General features: G+C 41.5%; 1 protein-coding gene across 4 annotated transcripts in view; it reads right to left on the reverse strand.

Moving 5' to 3' along the window:
* LOC144829031 (poly(rC)-binding protein 3-like) overlaps positions 1–19,126 on the reverse strand; it is a 335,139-nt gene that overhangs the window by 297,695 nt on the left and 18,318 nt on the right. For all 4 annotated transcript variants that reach the window (XM_078687748.1, XM_078687747.1, XM_078687746.1 and 1 more), the window contains exon 2: positions 10,812–10,925. The gene's annotated coding sequence lies outside the window, so the exon portion shown is untranslated. The remainder of the gene's footprint in view (positions 1–10,811; positions 10,926–19,126) is intronic.

A 19,126-nucleotide genomic window follows, 5' to 3' on the forward strand; every position in this document is an offset into this window, starting at 1 on the left:
TACACATTCATTCCTATGGGCCTAAAGGCCCATAGGAATGAATGGGGAGTCATTCCTTATTTGCGATTAGCAATTAGCGAATCGCAAATGTGCAGCAATTTCAAGGGTGCCAGGGTGTCCAAAGGACACCCTGTTGCACCCCTGAAATGGTAATGTTCACTGGTGTTGCGGACACACATGTCCCAAGGACATGCGTGTGTGTAACATACAACTTAGAAAAATGCACTAAAGTGCATATTTCTAAATTTTGCTATTTACCACGTAGTATGACTTCGCGGTAAATAGCTGCCCCAGATGGCGAATTCGCAATCTTGGAATGGTTCATGCATTGCATTTAAGGAATCGCAAATTGCGATTCCTTAAATGCAATCGCAATTTGAGAACTCGCAATTATTTGCGAATTCTTAAATTGCGAGTGCATGAACCCTTGATGCATCTCAAATGCCATTTTTGCGGGCGCAAACGGCCGAATTTTGGGATTAGCACCGTTTGCGCTCGCAAAAATGCTTGATGCATCTACCTGTAAGTGCCACCGGAGAGCTCGAGTTCATGAGCGAAAGAGAAAGATTGAGAGCCGACCCTTGCTAGTGATACTGGTGGCCATTTCCAAAGTTCACCCATCTTTCTCCTCTTGTTCGGCCAAATATTTCATTTTATCCCTGTAATGGGGCCTCCGGAACAAGGGCTGAATGTTTCAGAGCCTTTTCTCATCTTCAGCACTAATGCTTCTCAATTAGGTGGGGTCGCCCATCTGCCTACACGTTTCACGCTCACTCCCACCCACACACATCCTACTTTATTGCCAGGCCCTGGGGCATCGTTATGCCACTGCCTGGTGCAGCAGCACACAGCAAGGGGCTATTAGGGAACATGTGGGCATTTCACATTTTCATTGTTGAAGGCGGATGCTCGGTTTTACTGAAATAAACGCACAGTTCATAACTTATTAAGCACTTCGATTTTTTTTTACAGTATAGAACATGCATCAGTCAGCTATACACAATCCACTTATGTCCATTAACAATCAATTTGGAGCTCTGCCTCTGAGCCTGAGGCTGAAACATTATCAACACAGCACCTTGCGTCTTTCTCTCCTTTTTATGAGGCGTGACCTTTGACCTCGCCTTCTGGCGTGCCCCAAAGACTAAAATGTAAACATCTGCTGGAGTCAAGGAGCTCCACTGGGGGAGTTCTGTTTCCATTTCCCAACAGGACATCCCTGCAGAAGAACATGTAGTACATAGACTGATATGAAGAGTCCTTTCAGAAATCGTTGCCTGCTGTTGGTGGACTGATTTTATTTCCCATCGATTGAAGAAGCTTGTTTTTCTTCTACTAAAAAACAACTAAAAATAAAATCCTGTAATCCTTAAAGTAAATCGAGATATGCCATATTGGTTCTCGATCCACAATGACTAAAACGCCTAAGTGCTTGCACAACACCATCAGCAACAGCATTGAAAGAAAGGGATCAATCAGAAAACACTTTATTTTATGCCTTGAAGGTCTCATAGTCTGTGCAGAGTTAAATATTTTGACAGCTGTCATAGATGTATGATCGTATTATTAAGGTTTTAAAAACGCTGGATGGTAATGCACAGCTACAGTAATCAATTCGGAGCGTGGCAGTAGTTTGTATGTGCAAATGAAATTGCGTCCACTGTGATTTGTATGATTTGGACTTGATTTTCTGAAGCCCTCGGAGTAAAGATCGTAAAAGAGCAAGACAGAGAGCCTGGGCGACTGTACAACTGGATGCTTCCTTTGATTCTGATGGACATGTGAAATGGGTCAGCAGCCATGCTGCATTATTTGTACAAGAGCCCATTCTTTTCATGACCATGACTGCAAAGGATGTCTACTCTTGCATGTTCACAGGCCACACAAGATTTCCCAGCCATTGACTGACCCTGTTCCATGAAACTGTGAATAGTGTAAAGGCATAGAGGACACCTTTGCCCCAACTCTACCCGCCATTAATGGAACATCTGTGACATTAATGTAGTATTGTTTCAATACATTATCATTTTGGGCTATGTGACATTAGTGTAGAAATCACTCCACTTGCTACCAGTTGAACGAAAAATGAAATTCAGAGTCTTATGCACCACTTGGAAGGTGTACTGGGGATTAGGTCAGAGATTCCTACACAAAACAGCATTTGATTGCCTCACTAGAGTCCTCCAACGAGCCACCTCTAAATTGTCAAGCAAAAAAGTTTTAAATTAAGGAACAAACTGAATTCCTAGCACCAGTGCTGGCCGGGAACCCGCTATTTCCTGGGGGTGGGCACCTCAGGGACATAGGGATGTTGTCCCCAGGGCCATTAATGGCTCTTGGAGGGGGTCCACATGACCCCCCTGCCTTTTTCAGTACACTACTGGACCCGGGCGGTAGGGGTACCCTCCGCTGAAAACGTCATGGGGAGGGGGCAGCACACAGCCCCCTTGCCTCTTCTGTTATTCAGCCGGGCTTTGGGAGATAGGATCCCCGGGGCTGAAATTAGTCTAGGAGGGGGGCTGCATGGCCCCCTCATCGTTTTCACTTTCCACGGGACCTGGGTTGGGGCATGTGGACCACCTCCCGAGGCCAATTACGGACTGGGGAGGTGGTCCACATGCCCCCTTCCCATAATTATTAAACTATAACCCCCCAAAACCCAGCTCACCTGGTGGTCGAAATGAAAGCAAATCCCATAGATTCACAGATCTTCCACAAATGTACATGAAAATAAAACAAAAATAGTCCCTGAGGGACCCTGCCACCAGCCATAGGGGAGGCATTTGCTGACCCTCTGCAGCCGCATTGAAGAGTGCCTAGCGAGATTCTGCCAATTGCCGCCCCGCATTGTACAGCAGGGGGGTGCTGTCGATTGCCACCCCAGACAGCAGGTAAGAGCGGAGGAGGCTGAGGCCACCGCCACCAAAACTCATGCCAACCAGGGCGTCCCACCGCCCCCCTTGCTATGCCACTGAGTCACAGTGCACACCAATTATTTACCACACGGGAGATTAATGTTAATGTATATTTGTGGGCAGAGATAAGGTGAGGAATGCAACTGAGACCTTTTTAACAAACACTATTTACACTATTTCCTCGATTCATCCTTCCAGACTCAGCAATTCATATTTGAGCTCGCTGATTTAAAGGTATTATAAATGGTATAAAATATAATTTGAGAGTCATATATTGCAAAGCTAATTCCAGCTCCTTACGGTTCACAAAAAATTACATATACTGATCAAAATGTATATATACAGCTTCTGCCACTTTGGAGCTACAAATGTACATTTCTTCAAAGTCGGTCTGGCCTATAGGCAAGCAGGCAGTTCCCGAAGTGCTGGTCTTACAGGTAAGTGTATGGGCTGTGTTTTTTTGGGTGTTTGTGGGCCTGTTTTATGGACGAGTGAGCCGGTTTTTACTGTTGCCTGTGGTGAGCACAAATACATATAGAATCCTATAACTTGCACAACACGTGTAGTAAGCACGTCTTTTCAAGTTTAAAACTGCCCGATTTTCGATGTGGGCCACTTTTTTAGCTATTAGATTCGCTAATGGGGATCACTTTTAATTTGGTGCTGGAGCCTATTTTCTTTCTCAGTCAGGAGCTGCGGCTAATCATTTTGCAACAGATTTCTAGCCCAGGACATATGCTGAAGGAAGTACAGAAGACAGAACGAACACTGCCTTTGCCTCTGCTTATACAGCCTACCAGGGTCTATAATGCTGCACGCGCAAGTAAACATACTTAAAATGTGACCTTATGCACACCATTACATTGGTATAGATTGTGATTAAGTTCTTTCTACAAGCATGGGCGGTGCAGCAGTAACCGGAAATACCCTGACAAAATCCCGGTAGGTTTGAAGCGGGCATACAGGCTTCAGCCCAAAATGGAGGTCTAAAATCAGGGTGCATAAAAGGCATAACGTTTAGGACTCCATAAGGAGGGCAGATAGAATCCTTACAATCGTGGGTTAGGAAAGTTGAGCGGTCCAGTCACATGCCAAGCCATTGCACAGTAGTGGACTTTGTTGGACTTCTGCAATGTTGACTAAAGAATAAACAAGCTATTGAGAGACGTGCAGAGTGGCCTTTATGACATGTAAGGTGACCTCGCTCAACTATGGTGGCCATCGCCAAAAAGACGTGATAAACGACCCTGATCTTGACATGCTTATCTTGAAAGGTTTGCATTCATGTCCACCCTGGGACAATGCCACTTCCACGCCCTCATTCAACTTCACAGACATATTTTTAGCTATTGAATTCAACCACAGAAGAGCAGCCTAACCTTATCGTGGAGGAGAGGGGGAGGGGGAAGCTGGAGACGCCTCCAAAAAAAACTTCAAGTAACAAACTAAAGAGAGAACAACAATGGCATTTTCCATTTGCAAGTAGCCTTCCCACACAGATCAGACACCTTTGGACAAAGGGCAGTTGACATTAATCTCTGTTAACCGCTTGGATAAGACGAAGAAAAAAAATGTTTGAAGCTATTCTCCCTCCCTGGCTTTGTTACCATAAGTAGCAACAGCTATGCCCTGGCTCTCCTACTATATGGAAGTAGTCTATAAATACAGCAGATAATCTATATATAATATGTGTGATATCCCTATGAAGGAATCTTGCACATCGCTTTTCCTGGGCCCCCATTTTGCCTGTGTAAATCCATCCCACGACACGTCATTTCTGCTCGTTTCTGGTTCCTACATGATTAGTCCGGTCTGGTGGGGACACACAGTATTACTAATTCCAGAAACAAATTGCATAAAAAGCAGTTTGACTCTCATATTAATTATTAATGATGTCCACCTGGCTAGAAACATGTTAGGATGCCAATGAGTCCGTATTGCATCATATCCGCACCCAAACCAGAGCCACCCCCTTTCTCTGAACTGTCAAAGAATGTCCGCAGGCAGGGGAATCGATAACTGTATTTCACAGGCATCAGTGATGTGATCACCCCGATGTGGTCACCCAGTGGCAATGAGACACATTCACTACAACTCATAAATATTACAATAAACCAAAGCCACTCTATTTAAACAAACAAATATAGATGTCTAGCAGACATTACTCAAAATGGAATCCATTCAAATAATATCAATGTTTGCATAAAATATGTTTGTCTCATATGCGGCAAATCAGGTAACATAACTGAGAGTATGGCTCATAGGCTCCATTCCACAGTCCTCCTTTTGGTTCAAAGTGTCACAATTCACACATTACCATCTATATGCTTGCACTTTATAAGGCACTGTAGAGTGAAGACCCAAGAATCATGCAAAACCTTCCAAAATTCCAGGTCTACAGTCTTCCATAACATAGCAGATCAACCAATGAAGCAACATAGAAAACGGACGGCAGCTCACTGGACATTCGCTGCTTCAAATTCTGATGACCTTTAAAGCTAATCCTAAGGGCTGAACCAATTTCATGAACTGCGGAAGACTCTCAAAAAGAGTCTATTTCTTGGTTTTCCATACAGGACCTGTAGTTCAAAGTGTATACCACTTAAGGCCTCCCAAGTTGAGATTGTGTATATCAAGAGGGGCGAGAGGAAGTGAAGTCCCTCATATGAGGCACGTGGGGGAGTGATTGGAGCGGGAATGCTCCTCCTCAAAAACGAATAACGAGTTAATTGGAGATGCATCCTCGCCTCTATTCTGACCTGAAAGTCTAATATGCAGAGGAATGTTGTTGCAAATGGTGGCGCCTTGCAGAAATCTATTCACCAGAATGTTTCTTATTTACATTTCTTATCCAATTGTCCTGGTTCCTCGTGTTGAGCCCTAGAGATGTTCACTTTTACACCAGGTTAAGTGGTATCTGTTCATTACTGCTTTGAATGTGAAGTAGCATGTCCTGCAGGTGATGCAGTACTGGAGGGGAAGCCAGAGTAGATCAACAGTGATGTGAAAAATGTGATTTCATGTCTTCAGTCCTTTGATGAAATATGAGGCATCACAGTGGCATGACAAGTCAGGGCAGGGTGGAGTTTGGGGTACCCATGATAATGGTGTTGCCCATGCCATGATTGAGATGACAATGGCTTGGACAGTGTTTTTGAAAATGTCTTAAGAGAAAAGCAGACCTGATTCTGTGTAAGAGTAATCATAGGTACCAAGCTGTCTGTATTTTCTTGACTATATGGGTTTAATTAGAGAGGTCAAAGGTGAAGGTGAATCTAAGTGGAGGTGGGCTTGCCTAATACTGTTAGTGGCGAGGATACTTTCCATCTTATTGTGGTTCGTCCTGACTGGTGTGTTCTTGACATCTATATTAGATGACAGAATTGCAGCCTTAGGGAAGATTGAATCCCTTTATTGTGAACGCCTTCAGGTACTTTTAGGTGTGTAGTCTTCAAATCTGGTGCATCTTTATTCCGAGATTGGCTACCAGTACTTGGAACAGGTGAATGCACAATTTAGGTGAAGAATTAATTGACTTTGTAATCTTTGATAAAGCATAAAATAAAAAGAATTCCAACAAAAAAAAGCATGATGAGGCACAGTCACTCTCTTGTAGTAGGAAGATCCTAGTCCTCTGCACAGATAGCAGTCTCAATACAGTAAGGTATGAGGTTGTATTGTGGAGATGGGGCCCTATACTGGAACTTTTTTATATTATTTATCTTTGATACACTAGAGAAATGTCATTTTCAAAACAGCCATTATACTACTGTGTAGACCAATGTGCCATTCTCTAGTATTCTGTCAGTTCTAAAGCATCATTGTAGGCAGTCTGACTTAGTTAAGATAACATTGTTACCTGGTATAACTGATATCTTTAATTATTCTCAAAGCCAAGAGCAACTGACCCGAACACAAATCCACATTGGGTGTAAACTCTCCTTTTTATGATCTGGAATGTGAAAGTTCTCATAAACCTTCATCATAAGCAGTGGCGGCTCCTCCATGTGAGAGGCGGAGCGTTGCTCCACAATCCCCAGAACTGAAAAATAAAATGATAATAAAGTTTATTTATTAACATTTTATTTTTAAGCAACCAGTACCGAACAAAGGGTCTGGACGGAGCGGGGTGAGCCAGCGCTGCCGAGTGGTAGCAGCAGGGAGCTGTGCTCTTTAAAATGTGCGTGTCTCTTTGGCCAGCTGTCTTGGGATGGCCAGCTAGACATGCACATTTTAAAGTTCTCTAACCTCAATGTCTTAGACAGCTGGGTTAGAGAAAGAACAGGCCTGGAGTGCTGAGAGAGCCTGCTCTGTCCAATCCTGGCACTGCTCTCATGCTGTGAGAGAAGCGCCAGGATTGGGTAGTGCAGTTTCCTGCGTCTGAAGATACCAGAGGGAGGAAGATGTCACGCTGCGAAAGTAAGTCAATTATTGTTTGTACCACACAACCCTTGGTACAAGCTAGCTGCCACTGATCTTAAGCCCTGTAAGTGATGCAGAATTAAAATGGAAGTACTTCAGGTTTCCAAGGTATTAGACACTGTTAAATCTTTACACTGTGTTCTCATTTCAATGTCTGCTTAAACGTTTCCAATAGTGCCCAAGTCAGCATGTTGTAGAGAGGCGGCATATATCAATTCGTCACCTCAAGTATTGCTTTTGCTTTTTCTACACTAGAGAATAAGCTCCTCCGTGGCAGAAACGTGAATACCCTAAACCTCTCATGCAACCATTGCCCAATCTCTAAAAACAGGAACAGACTATGGAGCAGGGGAAGAACTTCACCCACTTAATGAAGCTGTGAGCTCCCTCAGCCTCATTGCGCTTTTTGAAAGCAATAGACATTATTGTAAATTTCCTTTTTGCTGGTTTTGAGAAAAACGCTCAAATAACTGCATCTTTAAAGTCGAATCTTTAATGTGCTTTACCTATGCCTAGAATGAAAACAAAGAGGCCTTTGAAAACTAGGAAACTGGCAAATGATGCTGCAAACAAAGCAAGAAGTCATTATTCTTATCGTGAGCAACCAGTGAGTTCTACATACAGTTATCTTGCTTGTTGTCACGCTGAGAAGCCGATCAGGGACAGAGCATTTGCCGCCGCCGGTTCGAATGTTTCCTCGGATCTTTTGGGACCGGAACAAGGAAACATAAACACTTCCAAAGACACTACTGGATGCATCCCCAGCAGTAACGCTCGATGCGGCAAGCAACTTGAAAGAATCCCGAATTAAGATTGGGATTTTGCATGAACAAGATCGAGAACCTGACACACAAGGAACCGTGTATCCCCTGTTTGACTATCTGCTAACAGTGCACTCCAAAGAAAAGCCCGACTGGGTCTACTTGGAGGCTGCCACACACCCCCTCTACCCCCCTCAATCAGTCCTGATGAAGACCCTCGCAGATGCTTCAAGAGCGATACAATAGGGTTGAAACGTCGACACAACATATCAGTGGACCATATTTCTAAAGACTCTGTACTTAAAACTGACTACTGTGGTATACAGAATACTCTGAGTGACTGTGCAATATTGGTCATGCTTCCCCCTTCCCTAACCCCTCTTGCCACCTGAAATTGACACTGTTTATATTGTATTTTACATTGGCACAAAAATCCCACTGAGCACCAATTGTCACATATTTTCACCTTGTGCACCACTGTATAAATTGACAGCCTTTTATAGCTTCAAAATGAAAGTACTTTTAAATTAATACAATTTATAAAGTATCTTGCAAACATCTTAGATGGTTTGGATTCCTCTTTCTTTTACGTGATTGTGTAATTCTGTTTTGATTTACTCATTTTTGCAATGAATTAGTATATTGTGTATAATGCGAGATAAGTGAATAAATTCAGTGCACCCGAAAGAACCGATTGTTTATTATTTGCCGTACTGCCCAGGTTCTTAGGGATACAGGGTCACCCCATATATACTTAACCCGGGCCTGTAGTATAATCCGTTTTGAGTTAATTTAGGTAAAAGTTGAGAAGTCATATATTTTTCTTTAGGGCAAGATGGAATTTTTTATTTGTACAATAATAAGAAAAGGTGGGTAGGCTCTGTGGGAGTGAAAGCGGTTTGCTCAAGGACAGGAATTTATTTTGGGTGGGTAACTGCTGCAATATGCTATATTTGTGCTTGGTAAAATACTAACATTTTGGGGACGATTCCCACATCAGATGTTGTACATTTTAAAATATGGCTGAAAACCTGAACATGAAGTAAGTTCCGACTGCTCTTCGTGACCCCTGCTTTGATGGACCCATCTTTTGTTCCTTTGTTATTTACATTTCCATCTTGACTACCGAATCACCCTTTACAGCTGTCTGTTTGGGTTGAGGTTGTATTTAGAAATGAGGGTTCATCATGCTTTGGTAAGATATGTAATTTTTGTACGTTTCATCGGTTTGCACAGGAAAATGCAGCAAGACAACAAGAACATAATTTTTTCTGTACTCACATCAATAGTAAATAACAGCATTCCCTGTAACAAACAGACTTACCAATTTATACACACAGAATTATAGAACTAATGGGAGGTGAGGTAAGCCAGAATTAAATTAAGAGCCAAATCCATGTGACTCAATTGGAACTGCCAGAATTCAGAAAAAATAAACATCTACGTTGATTGAGATATGATAGTGTGATATTTATTCTACAGATTAGATGAAATGTTCCAGAGATTTCTGAAGGTTGACTTATCATGCTGGATGCTATACCTATTTTATTTTTAGAAAAAACTGCATTGCAATATAGTGAATTCATTATTTTATTTTGAAGTAGTAATTACATCTCCCGTGACAAATGTGCTCAACCAAGCCTTTTGCAAGCCAATAATATATTCAGTCCTTTAATGGCTGAGAGTTTATTAGCAGTGATCATCATGTATTGATGTATAGACATGCAAGTAATTTGATACAAGGTACCCAGAAACAACTGTGCAATTGCTATCATAATGGAGTCCCTTTCTACTCATATTTCTGTATTTACATCAAAATGCCAATTAAACCGAGGACGAAAAAGTTATGAAAATCATTAATTTAGAGGAGCACATAGTCCTATTACCATGTCCTTCCTAATTCTTATTTCTCTGCATTAGTTTGATATTGTTGCACATCTCACAAATACAAGAATGTAATTACACAGAGAATCATTACACTTCTAATGTTTGGAATTGGGTTTGAGTCTATTTGATTTAGGGTTCTGCTTTAGTGATAACTCTTCAGATTACTGGAATACAACTGCAAACACCAGCGGAGGATACACATATTGAATTCCCTAAAAAAATCAGAGGATTTTTAATTGCAGCCCAACTCTAAATCAGGCCAGAAAGATGCACAATTTGATCAGGATCCAAACGATTTTTCGAAAAAGCCTGAGTTGTGTAAATGATAGTCAGAGTTACCTTATAACTTCTGGGGAGCTTTTCCCATTTGGATTTGGACTATCTAATGGCAAGATCCATTATACCAAGTTATTTCTCCGAAACCATTGTCAATGGGAGAGATGTATTCTTGAATTAAATTCTCCTAAATCATTTCAGCTTTAAATGAGGTGGTGCACCTTTAAAAACGGATGTTTTAATTTTAAATATGCATCTGTAAGGCTGCTACGAGACCCAGGGAGAAGGAAATTGAATGTGATTAACAGTTTAAGGATTTCCACAATTCGTACAATGGCAACATACAAATGCCTTTCAAGTAGATAAAATAGAAAAATCTTTCATTTTCCTACAAGTGTTCACCATTTGGATAAAAAGTTCAAAACATTTAGGTTGAAAAGCATTTAGTTAAAAAAAAAGTAGTTTGCAAAACATTTGAATAATGTTAGCAATAAATATTTTGTTTGAAAAAACGTTTGGTATTTGAAATGTAAGCATTACAACAACTTACCATTACCACAATGTGGCTCTAATGCTCAAACTGGCATTGAATGCAGTTAAAATAGTAAACCAGCCCCGTTGAGGTAGTTGCACGGCGAAGGTTGAAGTTAAGAACAGGCACAGGCTGCAAAAAATCAAAAAGCAACATTAACATCTTGTTTTACAAACTTTTTCAACCTATATTGAAAGTTAAGAATTTCAAACTCAAAGATTATGCCTAAATGTTTCTATCTACAGTTGATTAAAGGAAAACCTTTCTAGCATTCAACCTACATTCTTCGTATTCACTTCTAGCAGAAACAATTATTGCTCCATGTATACCAGGGAGAGTGTACATTTGTGATGCGTTTGATATTTCAAATGCTTGCATACTCGTACTAGCATAAGTTGACTTTTTTATAATTTGCTATAGATCGTAGGAAGGGTCTTGTAGACTTGATGGTGTCTGTACATTGTGAGTTAAGGTGCAAAATTTATCGATACGGTATTTGGTTGATGTGTCATAATGTCTTCCGAGGTATTTAAGTATTTAACAATCTGGGAACTTTGTGTGTCAATGTGCTAACCAGGGTCTCACCTGAATGTAATTTAAGGTATGCTATTGTTGCCATACAGAAAACCTTGATGTAAGTTGTCATAGAAGCATAGATAGTGTCTGGATATTTGAGATGGACAGAGTCTTAATTTTAAAGGGAAATCGTTTGCTGCTGCGCCTTCATATATGTGTATTAACCCGCATAGTTACATAGCCTCTCTTGCCATAATTTCATTGCTTTGAATCGCTTCTCAATTAATATCTAATCCCTTCCCCAAAAGTGTATAGGTTTGGTCGGATGTGTGCGCATTGAGGGGCATATTTACAAGGACGGAGTTAAAATTATCGCCGCTTTAGCGGCAGAAAACTGCAGCTAAAGCAGCGATAATGGGCTTGATAATAGGCTCTTGAGAATTCCAGAGAATTCCAATAGAAGCCCAAGTTTACACCAGAACATGGGCTTCTATTGGAATTCTCAAGAGCCTATTATCAAGCCCATTATTTATCGCCGCTTTAGCGGTAGTTTCCTGTCGCTAAAGTGGAGATAATTTTAACTACGTCCTTGTAAATATGCCCCACAGTTGCATGGCATTAGAGCATACTTCTACTGTGCACTGTCATGCAAGAGTGCTGCACTCATTTAGAACATTTCTGTTTTCATAGAAAGTATCATGATTTATGTAACTTTTAAAATCATGTGAAATGAAGTATATGATGTCACAAGCAAAACAAAGGGTATACATTGAGTCCTCTAGGCAAGGCAAGACGACTTCTTAATTTTTCACATATTTGAAATTTCTGTGGGTGTTAATCTAAATAAAATAATAGAGATTTTATTATTTATATTTCACATTAAAACATGTGTTTATGTTCTTAACAACCTGATTAATTAACACTCCTTTGTTCTCTTGCAGTCCATGCACAAGCGGGTTTTGCCTTTGGGGAAGGCTCTGTCATTGGGCAGTCAACTATCTCTCCTTATTTTGAAGTTTATTAATATAGTCATTTCCTAAACCAATACAGATCTGTATCACTCCCCAGCAAGGTTCACTTTTCTAGGTGGCATAAGGGAAATATTAGCCAAGGACAAAACCAAATACAGGTTTGTACATCTGCTTGCCTTCCAACCCACAGCCCTTAAGCTTTCAGTACACAGTTGAAGCACATTCAAGTGGATTTATATATTTATTACCCATGTGGTTTATTTCTGTATGAATATATTATGTGCCATTTGTTCAGCACTTGTATACACTTTCATAACACTTTGCAGGGTCAAAAAAAGATATAGTCACAGGGGCGACTCATCTGCTATGGCGGAGGGTCGTCAGCACCCTGACAACTCCCTCAAAACTTGAAAAATAAAATGATACTGAAACAGTTTTATTATAAAAAAAATTCAAGTTCTAAGGACCGACTTTTTGGGGGTGGGGCCATTGTGGGGGCAGTCACAGAGGGAGAGTGGTGGGCACTGCTTAGGATGGCCAAACTCATATGTGCACTGAGATGTCTCCAACCCGAGCTCCGTTGCCGGGTTGCGGACAGAAGGTACAGGCTTCCAGTCTCTCTGGGAGCATAAATCCAGGGCGCTCAGGCTAATCCTGGCTCTGTTCTCATGCTGCCAGCAGCATGAGGGCAACATCTGGATTGCCTGTAGGAGAGTCTTGGAGCCTGTGCTGCAGTGGAGCCAGAGAGGAGCAGAATTGCGTGATGCGGCAGGTAAGCTCTTTTTGATTGTTTTGTTTTCCACGTGGTCCCTCCCGTCCGCCCGCTGCGTGCCCTGACACCAGCCACTACTGTATAGTCAATGAGTAATTGGAGGCATAGCTGGGTTCTTAGAGTTGAAGTAGGAATGTTACTGCATCATGATTTAGTGAGGTTTGTGTCTGCAGCTCTTTCCTAAACTGGAACAGGATTTAGGTAGACCCGATAGACACAGGAATGTCATTCTGGATCCTGGCTTCATAGATGGAATAGGATGTTTGTCTAACCTCTTCTTCTTTTTTGCACTTCTTTGTCTCCAGTCTGTTGGTGTTCAGGTTGTGGGTGTGCCAAGAGCCACCAGGGATGGTGAGCTAATTAATCAGATAGGCGGGCGTGCCAAGCTAGGATGCAGCTGGTTTGGATGATGGAGTGGGGCTGCAAGGGGAGCTAGCGGATTTTTATTAGAAAGGGGGTGATATGGTCAAATGTTGCATGCTGTATAGTGTAGGAAGTCCTTTAAGTGGCCAGTGTGTAGTCTAGGAGGCATTTGAGCAGGTCATTGCCACCTTTCAGATGCCAGAGTATGATCATTGAACAGCAGTTCTGAAGTCGACGAAGAGCTGTTTCAATTTCCTTAGCACAGAGAGCTTGTACAGCTAGTACAGCTTGGTTTACTCTGTGGTGTGTTACTTGAGAGTAGGGCTTGTGTTGTGAATGAATCCAAGTGACTTAGTGTTGGGTGAATGGTGGGGTTCAGGTCCTTCCAGCTTCATGTCTGCTTTGGACTAGTTGTTTCATGTAGTTACTGGTGAATAGCAAGACTGTTTTTTTGTGGGTTTTAGCTTCAAGTAGGACTAGGACATCCAGCTCTGGCTGAGTTGTAGACAGTGTTTGCAGTACTAGATGTTTGGAGCAGAGAAGACTTTCAATTAGATTCATGTTTCTCTTTAATTCAGGAATCAAAATTCTTCCATATTTACCAATTCTTAATTCTATCTCAAACAAGCATTTAAAGCTAGAAAAATTTAATTGCATGCATCATTATCCATAGCATTGGGTTTTGCAAGGCGAAGTCCAAACGTAACATCTGGTGGGACCTAGCTGTACAAGTTAAGAGCGACTGCAATTTGCACTTAACTACCGATAAACGCTATAGGTAAAATTGAACAAATTGCATTTGCGCCCTGTTTAGCTCTAGCACATGGATATAACTAAAACGTTTGGTGTCTTGAACCTCTTTAGCCATAATGAAAAGTCTAGACATCCACACTGACCTACGAAAAGCAAGCAAACAAATTAATAAACTGGTGATGCATTTATATCAGAGAATCCAAGTTCCCATAGAACACCGATTTTAAAACTATGGAACTGGCCCCAATCGGTTATGAAAGGGATGTCTGGAGATGGGTAAAAAAGAAAGTTGTAAGAGTGTGACAAGAAGGAGAATGCTTCATATCTTGACCTTTAATTAGAAAAAAAAGTTTGTTCCTGGATTTTTTAGGGGGACGGTCAGCACAAACATTTTTCTCAAGGGGAAGCGCAGAAAAAAGGTTTAAACAGCACTGGCCTACTACTAACATATCTTTAGCAGAACACAAAAGCTCTACGTTGTTGGCTGCAAATGTTAATGTTCGTAATCTAGGGATATCCAACCTAGGTACAAGAGGGCCAGATCCATGCAGATTTTCAGGACTCCACTTTAGATAGATTTGCCTACCATGAAAAGGAGAGGAACACATTTACATAATGAAAGGTTATTTTGAAAGTCCGGGAGTGATAACACCTTCTTGTACTTAAGTCAGACCTTCCTGATATTGGTTGCTGTCTCTACCCTGAGTTCTCTGGACTGTTCTCTGTATTACTGTGGTGATTTCTGCACAATGCTTCACATAAGAATAACACATACAAACAATCATCTCGCCCCACTTGGGGTTGGATGTGTACACAGCATTAGGTGTGTTGTCCAGGGAATACGGGGAGGCAAGAAACAAAATGGAATCCCTACCATCACACCTACCACTATTACTCATCTGACAGTGTGGTCTCTTATGTCTCTGCTCATAATATTTTGTAAGGAAAATGGAGTGTGTATGAGTGGGGAAAACACAATATTCTAGAGAGTGGTGTTACAGAATTGGTACCCGACTACTCCGGGAAGGGCAATATGAATGTGTGTTTGTACGTATACAGTATTTGTATAGCTTGAACCTTGCCATAAGGAAGCGGAGAGCTGTACATGGTCAAAGACAAGAATAAAGTCAAAGAGTGAAAAGAGATGGAGTTAATTTACGGGTGGTTAATACATTGTGTGTAGGGTTCTTCAAAGAGATGGGTCTTCATCTCTTTCCCAAACTGGAGCAGTGCTGGGTCTGTTCTCATGGATAGTGGGATGTTGTTCCAGATCTTCTGTGCCTTGTCTTGTTTGCAGTTCTTAGTCTACAGTTTGATGGTGTCCTGGCTGCGGGTGTGCAGAGAACCACCAGGGATGGTAAGCTTATCCGGGCAGGGCCCTGTGTGCAGCTGAGCCACTGAGAGCCCCTCCATCTGTGCATGCTGTAACCCAATATCACAGACTCCATTTAGAAATGGAAGTATCTGGCGCGGCATTCACAGTAAAACAATTGTTGGGAGAAGTGCTTTGTCTCCACGGGAGTTAAAAATAGATTTGTCACACGTATGGATCTGGAGAGTAAGCTCTCAGAAGGGGTAGGAGGGAAGCCTGTCATCCCATACCCTTATTTGCAGAAGCTATTTAAAGAAAGCTTTCAGCGCCCTTAAATCTCGGAGCTTATCTCAGGGATTCCCTATTGTTACACAGAGCTTCGGCCATGCAAATGAATGCCAGCACTGGCACCCTTGTGAAGGACACTGCCACACTGTCGAATGCCCTAAATAGCTTCTAAAGCCTGCAATCATCCCAACAATATAGGTGGTCATCACTGCCGCGGGTGTGCGGTCCCCTTACAGTTAATATATAGCGCCTATCTGCAAGTGTCCTGAACACTGTTGCTGTATTTATCTAGCAAACAAACAGTCTAACTAAATCTATTACCCCGAGGTTTTTAATTTACCGGATGTGATCAATCACACCACTTCCTAGCATTCCCACAAACAAAAACGTTTCCAGAACTTTCAATTTCCTCTTAGTACTCTTTTCTAGTTGTATGCCTTCCTTTAGTGAACTGTTAAAACTTTCACCAGTAACATTTCGCTCCGGGTGATACACAGCACATTTATTGTGACATATGCATCTCCACTTTAAGAATTTGTCCATTTCTTTGGAAGCGAACTGTGAACCATTGTTTGTAAGGCTGCAGGTGGAAAACTGTTGCCTTTGAAAAACCTTTCTGAGAAGAAAAGTATTTCTCCTTGTTTCCATGGTTCCAACGATGCTAACGTCTATCTATCATGAGAATTGGACATTTAATATTAGAAGATTGACACTGGATCCTTCACCCTGAATTGATCGAACAATGTCCAAAGATTTTTTTTTCCCATGGCTTCCTTGGCAAAGTTGTACACTCTATAGGAGGCGTTCTTATTTTATGAACCTGATCACTATTTGCACAGTCAACACAATTTCTCACCATCCACTCAACTTGGATGACCATTCGAGGCCACCAATGATTGAGCCAAATTCTCCCTTTTGTTTTACTTATTGACAACCAAGCGTGTTCCCTCAACATTTCATCATCCATGGACAGCTAATTCTTTGACTCTCCAAAATGTCTTCAAATCAAAATTATGCTTTTCTCCATGTCACCCCCCCACACACACAGATTGAGCCACATGCTCATTGCAGCACATTATCACTCTTAACACCTTTTACCCAATCTTCTTTTGAAATGACTGCATCTGTAATACACCACACCTTCAGATCCTGCTTAACATCTTCTACATCGACACTAACTGTCTGTGAGATGAATCGTAACAGACAATCTGCTGCACGATTATTAATCCCAGGAATATGCTGAACATCAAACCTAAACTCCTGTAGACCTACAATCAATTTGCTGATGTGCATGGAAATGGCATCCAGGTCTTTTTTCATGAAGACTTCTCTTTATGGATTGTGGTTAATCCAAACTGAAAATATGCTTACCCAAACGAAATTCCTCAACTTTTCAGTGGCCCAATACACACCTAATGCCTCCCTTTCAATAACAGAATAGTTAGATTCTGCAGCACTGCACTGGAAATGTACACTATCATTCTGAGACATCCTTGCTCTTCTTCAATAGTACGACTCCCATACGTATTCCACGAGCATCTGTCCAAACAAGGATTAAAACGTTTCAAGTTAAAAGCAGTGCCAAACCCCTTTTTGATTCTCTGAAATTCACTCTCAGATTTCTTGGACCAGGTAAACTCTCTACACTTTTTGAGTAAAACTGTCAAATTAGCAGTTTCCCAAAGACAAAATAGGGATAAACTAAACTTTGCATGAAATTAGACCATTTCTAGAAATAGCATCATCTTCTCTTTTTTACAGGATTTCCCATGTTACTTTGGCACTGACCATTTTGCTCTTAGGGCCTATCTTATGCATAAATGCCAATAGACCCGACTCAGGCGTCTTCTACAATACAAGTCAGTGGGGGATTTTTATTCTCCTAATTTTTTACTTTAAATCCCCCACGTCCCTGTCCTAAAATGTTGGCATGTATGCTTATGTTTTTTTAATAGGTGCTCCAAATACTCGATTTCTTCTCTTCCAAAACCTGCAATTGCTAAGGTTTGATGTTAACCTCTTTTCCTTAATCTTTTCTAAGCCTTCCCTAACCCTGTAATCATGAACTTTTATGGACTCAGCATAGATTAATATGTTGTCCTGAAAGAACCTCAAAACTTCCATTTCTCTAAGATTATCACTCATCATCATTTGAAAGACGGCAGCAGCAGATACAAGTCTAAAAGACTCCTTACATATCAAAAGGTGCCAAACAGAGTGATAAATGTAGTAAGATCTTTTGATTTCATCATGTAATTAGATCCAACAATATGCTGCTGTGAGATCAAGTTTAGAAAAAACCTTGGCACTATCAAGCATAGTGACCATTCTTGAAATGTAGGGAAGTGGAAGGTGATCCACTACTCCAGTCTCACTGAGAGCCTTGAGATGTATGCATAAGCAAATTGCTCTTAATTGCTTGCACACTGCCACCACTGGCAATCCAATCCATCCCTTCTACAGGTTCAATGATGCAATTTTGACATAATTTGTTAATCCGGGATCTGAGTACCTCCCTGTTGCCATAGGAATATGTATCACCTTACTTGCAACTGCAATCAACTCCTCTTTCAATTTAATAAGATGCACATAAACTCAGAGACAGCTCAAATCGTCTGAGAAGATTTCTGGAAGTTTTGAGGCAAACTTTCCCCCGTCTCCTGAGATACTAACGTTTAAGTCAGGTACTTTCAAACTTTGAACATTAATTCCACAGAAGCACTTGGCATAATCACATAGTCTGACTGAAGGATTTGCGTACAATACAGTACAATGTATCATTTACAATACAACACCCAGATCTTTCTGCTGCGGCCAACAAAGGACGTGTTCCCCTTTTACAGGAACATATACCTTTCCCGTAGACTTCTCTCTTTGAAATTCAATCTTTACATCAGAATAGCGTTTTAACTCAATGGTTTTACCCCCTAACCACTAGGTATTGTGTCAGGTATGTTAACTGAAGTTTTCCCAGGAAGCTTTGTTTATAGACTCCATCAGAAATTAACCCCTCCCATGCGCCCGCGTTTTTGCGGAAGTGCGGCACTTCTGCAAAACGGGCGGGGCCGCGTCGGCCATTGGCCGACGGCAGCACCAGCGAGGTAGCATTGCCGTCGGCCAATGGCCGATAGCAGCATGGAAGGGGTTAATATCAATTATGCTGTTGAATCAACTAACACTTCAATTTGTGAGTAGTCAATTTTGACTGCACAGTTGGGGTGTCCGATGGAAACCCTCCCTTGAAATTATCCAAATACAATCTCCTCTAGTGTTTCCATCTTGAAAAACTACCTTGTTGCCCATGGCAATGCTTTTACCTGATGGGCAACATGTGGCTAAATTACCCCTTTTGTTACAC

This window comes from Lissotriton helveticus, chromosome 4_1 (genome assembly GCF_964261635.1).
Source record: "Lissotriton helveticus chromosome 4_1, aLisHel1.1, whole genome shotgun sequence".
Taxonomy (NCBI): Eukaryota; Metazoa; Chordata; class Amphibia; order Caudata; family Salamandridae; genus Lissotriton; species Lissotriton helveticus.